Raw genomic sequence first — 6,162 nt, forward strand, 5'->3', positions numbered from 1 at the left:
ATTAATTAATTTACAAAATACTTACTGAATGCCTGCTCGAAGCTGACTGCTCTTTGGGGCTAGAGGTACAATGGGAAGCAAAAATAGACATGGTCCATGACACTTGGAGCCTACAGACCACTTAACATTATTAAGTCCAGTAACAACTTTGCCCAAGTCTTGAATTCTTGAAATTCAGCTTTGACCACATGATTATTTTATGTCTGAACCCATTGGTTCTGACTCTTCCAAGTCTTATTATCTTATACTATTCACTCTGTCCATTGACCCAGTGAATTTCCGTTCTGACTCATGTAGTTCAACCCAATTCTGACATCATGATCTCAAAGGTCCGCCTTCTCAATAGGTGTTTTATTTTTTTTGATTATAGACAGAATTTGGCTGGTGTTTGATAATTGGTAAGTTGCAAACGTGACTAATAGGTAGAGGTTTTTTAAATTGGTCTGCTCTTGCGTTCTTACTCATTATTGCTAATTACCCAATGTGTCCAATATACCAGATAGACGCTCAAGGAATGGCCTAATGATGAAATGTGACACACCACATTCAGGTTCAAGAGAACCACGGTCCTGGGAGGGAGGTTGGTGCAGTTCTCTATTCTACCATCCAGCACCTTTCCTTTTAGAGCAGGTTTGAGGAGGCCAGATTAGATCCTGAAGATCTCATGACATTGTTTGATTCCAAGGAAATTTCCCCTGCATCCTGGGCTTAGCATACTTTCTGTGCAAACTCATTTTGAGGAAAACTCTGTCTTGTTCCAATTTAGATTTGCTCACTCTGGCAGTGTTGTGACCTATAAAAACGTAGTAATAGATACGGTAAGTCCTGACGGCTGAAAAGCCGAATTTCAAGGAATCATGTGAAAGAAAGAAGAAAAGGAAAGAAAGGAGTGCTAGGAAAGAGGGACTAGTAAGAAATCCATGACATAATGAAACGCGGGGTTTTCATAACAAGCTAGAGAAAACCTCTAGGCTGCCCCCTAGAGATGCAATTTCCTCCTATCTAATCTACAGATTTATTTGCATGAAAAGCAAAACTAAATTTAAGCTTCAGAGCAAACACTCAACATTCAGGGCAGGCATATGGACTGTTTGCTTTGAATGAGTGGCAGCGGCCAGTCTGATAGAGTTGACCCAGAGAAAAAGTTTAAAAAGCAGACTGTAATGCTAGCTGGTGCATGAGACCTGTGGAATGAAATAAGTTTTTTCAAAAAGAAAAAATGAAAAAAGAAGGAGGAGGAGAAGAAGCAGAGGAGGAGCTGCCGCCCACACATTCAGTTTTTTTGGTTAATATCAAATTTTTCTCGCCAATCCGAACAGACCCACCAGTGATTATCCTTATTTGGGTATTTCCAGTGGGAAAGTATCCGGTTTGTGAAAAGCCTCAGTAGCTGTGTTATGAAGGACGCTACTTTCATTTCGGCACAAAATTAGCCTGGGCTGAATTACCCCCACCTGGAGAGTTCATGCTGCCTACTCATGCCCAGCCCTGCCCTCGCCTTTGGCAGGGTGCCCCTCCAGCATGACATTCAGTTTTGGCTCTGTCCCCAGGTTGACCGGCCAGGCCCACAACGGAGTGGGGGGCGGAGGAGCTGGTAGAGCTGAGTGTGTAAGAGCTCAGGCCCTGGAGACGGAAAGACCTGCCTTCAAATCTCAAGTCGGCCTCCTACTCTATGATCCTGGGCCTCAGGTTCCAATTAAGTCTTGATAGTAACGTGGGTTGTTTTTTTTTTTCTTATTTTCAGTAACTTTTAAAAATTGAAGTCTAATTGGTTTACAATAGTGTTTTAGTTTCAGCTGTACATCAAAGTGATTTGGTTATACATATATATATATGTAAATATTTTTTTATTCTTTTACATCATAGTTTATTATAAGGTATTGAATCTTTACTGTGCTATACAGTAGATCCTTGTTATTTATCTATTTTACATACGATAGTGTGCATCTGTTAACCCCATACTCTCGATTTATCTCTCCCCCCAACTTTGGCAACCATACGTTTGTTTTCTATGTCTATGACTGTTTCTGGTTTGTAAATAAGTTCATTTATACTATTTTTTTAGATCCCACATATAAATGATATCATAAAGTATTTGTCTTTCTCTGTCTGACTTATTTCACTTAGCATAATACCCTCCAAGTCCATCCATGTTGTTGCAAATGGCAAAATTTCATTCTTTTTAATGGCTGAGTAATATTCCATTGTACATATAAACCACATCTTCTTTATAACATGGGCGTATAAAGATTCAATGAGATAGTATACACTAAGGGCACAGTCAGTGCCTGGCACAGGACATGTAATCAATAAATGGTACCTGTGATCACTGGCAACCTTGATCTTAGTATTAGTCTGAGCAGTTTAAAAGAGGGAAGTAGGTGGGTCAAGAGCAATTCTCAGATGAATTAGTACCAGATTATGAAGTTTGTCAAGTTAGTTTCTAAATCCATTATATACTGCTGTCCAAAAGAACATTCTGCAAGAATAGAAAAGTCCTATATCTGTGCTGCCCAATACAGTACAGCCATGTCACATGAGGTATTGAGAGCACTGGAAATTTGGCTAGAGGAAGTGAATTTTCAAATTTATTAAATGTAAATAGCCTTATGTGATCTGTGGCTACCACGTTGGACAGCAGAGCTTTTTAGGATTAAAATTGCCATATCTACGTGAGGAAGGGCAAACACTGTCAGGGAGCAGTTAAACGCAAATATAAGGAAGCATAGAGGTTGTAGGGTTGAAAACATCAGAAAGAACCAAATTTTTAACGCATGGTGAACATCATTCTTATTCTATCCCTTTAGTGTAAAAACAAGCAAAATCTGAACCATTTCTAAATGTTAGATGTCAAAGAGTCCGGTCTTTAGAGCTATCTGGCGAATTGTAATTCCACTGGAATAAAAGGATTGAACTCTGACTCAGAACTTACCATCCCAAAATGTGTGCCCTTTGGTAAACAACCATAGTGCACAAATGAGGCAGCATCAGATCTCATCAAACAGAGGAGCGTTTCCTGTGTCCTTCTCAAAGTACATGTTGAACCTGTACAGGTGAGGGTTATTTTTGGGGGGAAGGTGAAAGAGGAAGCAGTGCTTATGTAACCCACTCTGAGTTGGCAATGAGTTCGCTCATTGACAGCCTAATGAAAGAGCCCATATGGGGAGAAATTAATGAAGTTGGCATGTTTTCTGTTCCTACTGGCACAACCAAGGATATAGGTATAAAAAGTGTTTGTTCACTAATAACTCAAATGTGTCACAGACATTGTGGGAGAATGTCTAGTGTCTATGGTAAGTTTAAATATTAGGAGAATTATAACCCAGAGGGTCAAGGATCCAAGATGAAAAAAATAATGTTTCGGGCTTCCCTGGTGGTGCAGTGGTTGAGGGTCCACCTGCTGATGCAGGGGACCGGGTTCGTGCCCCGGTCCGGGAAGATCCCACATGCCGTGGAGTGACTGGGCCCGTGAGCCATGGCCAGAGCCTGTGCTCCGCAACGGGAGAGGCCACAGCAGTGAGAGGCCCGCATACCACAAAAATAATAATAATAAAATAAAAAAATAATAATAATGTTTCAAATATCACTGCTTTTACATTGCCCTTAATATTTACATGGAGGCCCCACAAAGCTGAAAGGAAAGTGGCCCTGTATCAGGAATTAAGACATATGGTTTTGAGACTTGGTTTCTGCTGGTTACCAGTTTGGAGTCCTTCAGCAAGTTACTTACGCTGCCTCCTGGTTTCCATACATGTAAAAATGGGGTTGAGACTAATTACCTCATGAGATTCTTGCAAGGGTTAAATGGAAAACAATTTGGAAAACTATAAAGCACTTTGCAAATGGAAAGTATTGTTACCATCATTATCATCATCGTTGTTTTGACTTTCTCAACAATCCTCTGGGGGAGCTAGATAGAGCAAGTTGACCACTTTATAGTTGAAGAAACCAAAGCTGAGAGGGGTTAAAGGATTCGCCCAAGGTCACGAAACCATGACCACCAGCATTCTTATCCGGCTGATGAGCAGGAAGGTTTCACATTTCTTTTGAATCCATTGCTTTAGAAATGCTTAAATTCATGGGATTGTAGAGTTGGAACAGTCAGAGCTGCCTTTAGATTCTGGGAAGAGAGGCCTCTGCCCAGGGTCCTGCGTGTGTGTTAGTGTGTTAGCGAGTGAGGTAGTGTGTTAGTGAGTTACTTAGTGTGTTAGTTAGCTAGCCTGCCAACTGGACCAAATCCAGCCTGTTTGGGTAAATAACGTTCTATGAGAACATGTCCACGCTCGTTCACTTAGGAATTGTCCTTGGCTGCTTTTGTACTACAAGAGTGGAATTGAGTACAGTAATCGCAGTAGAGACCAAAGCCAAAAATACTTACTCTCTGACCCTTTGCAGAAAAAATGTGCCCGTTCCTGCTTTCAAGGACCCGAATAGCACAAACCACACCAAAACAAAAAATTAAAGAACACACAGCCATCCTGTCCCTGGCCATCTAAGGATCTCCACTGGCAGCGGGTGACCCATACCCCTTAATAGCCACTATCATGACTAGCACACCTCAGGCTCCAGACCTCCACATCGGCCTTGTGTCCATCAAAGGAAGGTTTAGGGCTTCTGTGTTCCTGACTCAGGTGGGCACCGCTTTGGGGTGCAAGGACGATTTGAGCTGCCTAAGTACTTAGATAACAGAAATGACAAATCAATTAACTGGTCAGATCCTTCCTCTCAGACAACATAAATGTGCTGGACTCTTGCATAACGAAAGTATCAGTTCCTGGTGCAGCCAGGCATCCTGGCTTCTCTTTGAGTTTCAGTTCCTGGTTCTGGTTCTGGGGGTGCTCAGCTTGGCACGGTATTTACAACAGATGCACGTGGCAACTGGAGAACATTTTGCAATGTTAAACAACTTATATTAAGACAATTTTTTTTTTTTTTTTTTTTTTTTTTGCGGTACGCGGGCCTCTCACTGTTGTGGCCTCTCCCGTTGCAGAGCACAGGCTCCGGACGTGCAGGCTCAGCGGCCATGGCTCACGGGCCCAGCCGCTCCGCGGCATGTGGGATCTTCCCAGACCGGGGCACGAACCCGTGTCCCCTGCATCGGCAGGCGGACTCTCAACCACCACGCCACCAGGGAAGCCCTAAGACAATGTTTTATATAGGTCTTGCTATAATGTGAGTGAAATGTGACACATTTGTTGCATTGGTGACTCGATGGACATTGGATACTAGAACTGTGAATAGTTTTATTTTTCTAAAATTATTTTATTTAATTTTGACTCAAACTTTTAGCATTCATTGTAATTTGTATTTTGCCTTTGAATCTTAAAGATAAATTTTAAAGTTTTAGAAGACAAATACATATTCGATAACATTTTAAATGTTTAATTTTTTTACATTTATTTTAATTTACATTATTTGATGAAAATAGCCTCAAATTTTATATCCTTTGAATACCATTTTATCTTATCTTTATAACCCTTTGAGCATTAATGTCAATGAAATAAGATCCAGGATTCTCATTTATCATGGTTGTCACACTTTTCTGGTTTTGGCAAGAGCGGAAGTAATATGCCTGTCTTTGATTTTTTGTTGGTTTTTTTGGGGCTTTATTTAGACAACAGATGGGAAAGTGACTGAACAGAATCATTAATATGGTTATTTGTCCCCCATCCCCCAACCTCCCGATAGACATTCTCTATTCGGAGTTATGTTGATTCCATCCTACCTCAATATCTCTGGGAAGCTGTTTCTCAGAAAAAAGTTCTCTTCAGTTTGGGGACTACACAATCCTATTTAACTGCTTTCCCAGTGGGTTTGGATTTCTTTTTACACTGACTGGTTTACTGGGAGGCTGATAGTCAGAGCTTCCCGTGGCTGCCAGCACCGAGCTCCTTGAAGCGCCTTCTGAGGCTGCCTTTCCCAGGAGGAGGAGGGAGGGGCTGCAGGGCTGGCCTGGAAACTGGGAACCTGGTGGCTTTGGGCCCCTTTGTCCCGAAGACAGCTGCTTCCCCTGGGGTGCCACTAGGACCCGCCATTCAGGGAGCCAACCAAAACCCTGCTTCTCTTGTAGTAAAGAGACACACTTCCAAATCCACCCAGGGTGCTGCTGGAAAACTGGCGAGAGCGGTTTTTAATTACCTAAGTGGGCTCTGGGGCCAAGGC

This window comes from Delphinus delphis, chromosome 9 (assembly GCF_949987515.2).
Source record: "Delphinus delphis chromosome 9, mDelDel1.2, whole genome shotgun sequence".
In the NCBI taxonomy this organism is placed as follows: Eukaryota; Metazoa; Chordata; class Mammalia; order Artiodactyla; family Delphinidae; genus Delphinus; species Delphinus delphis.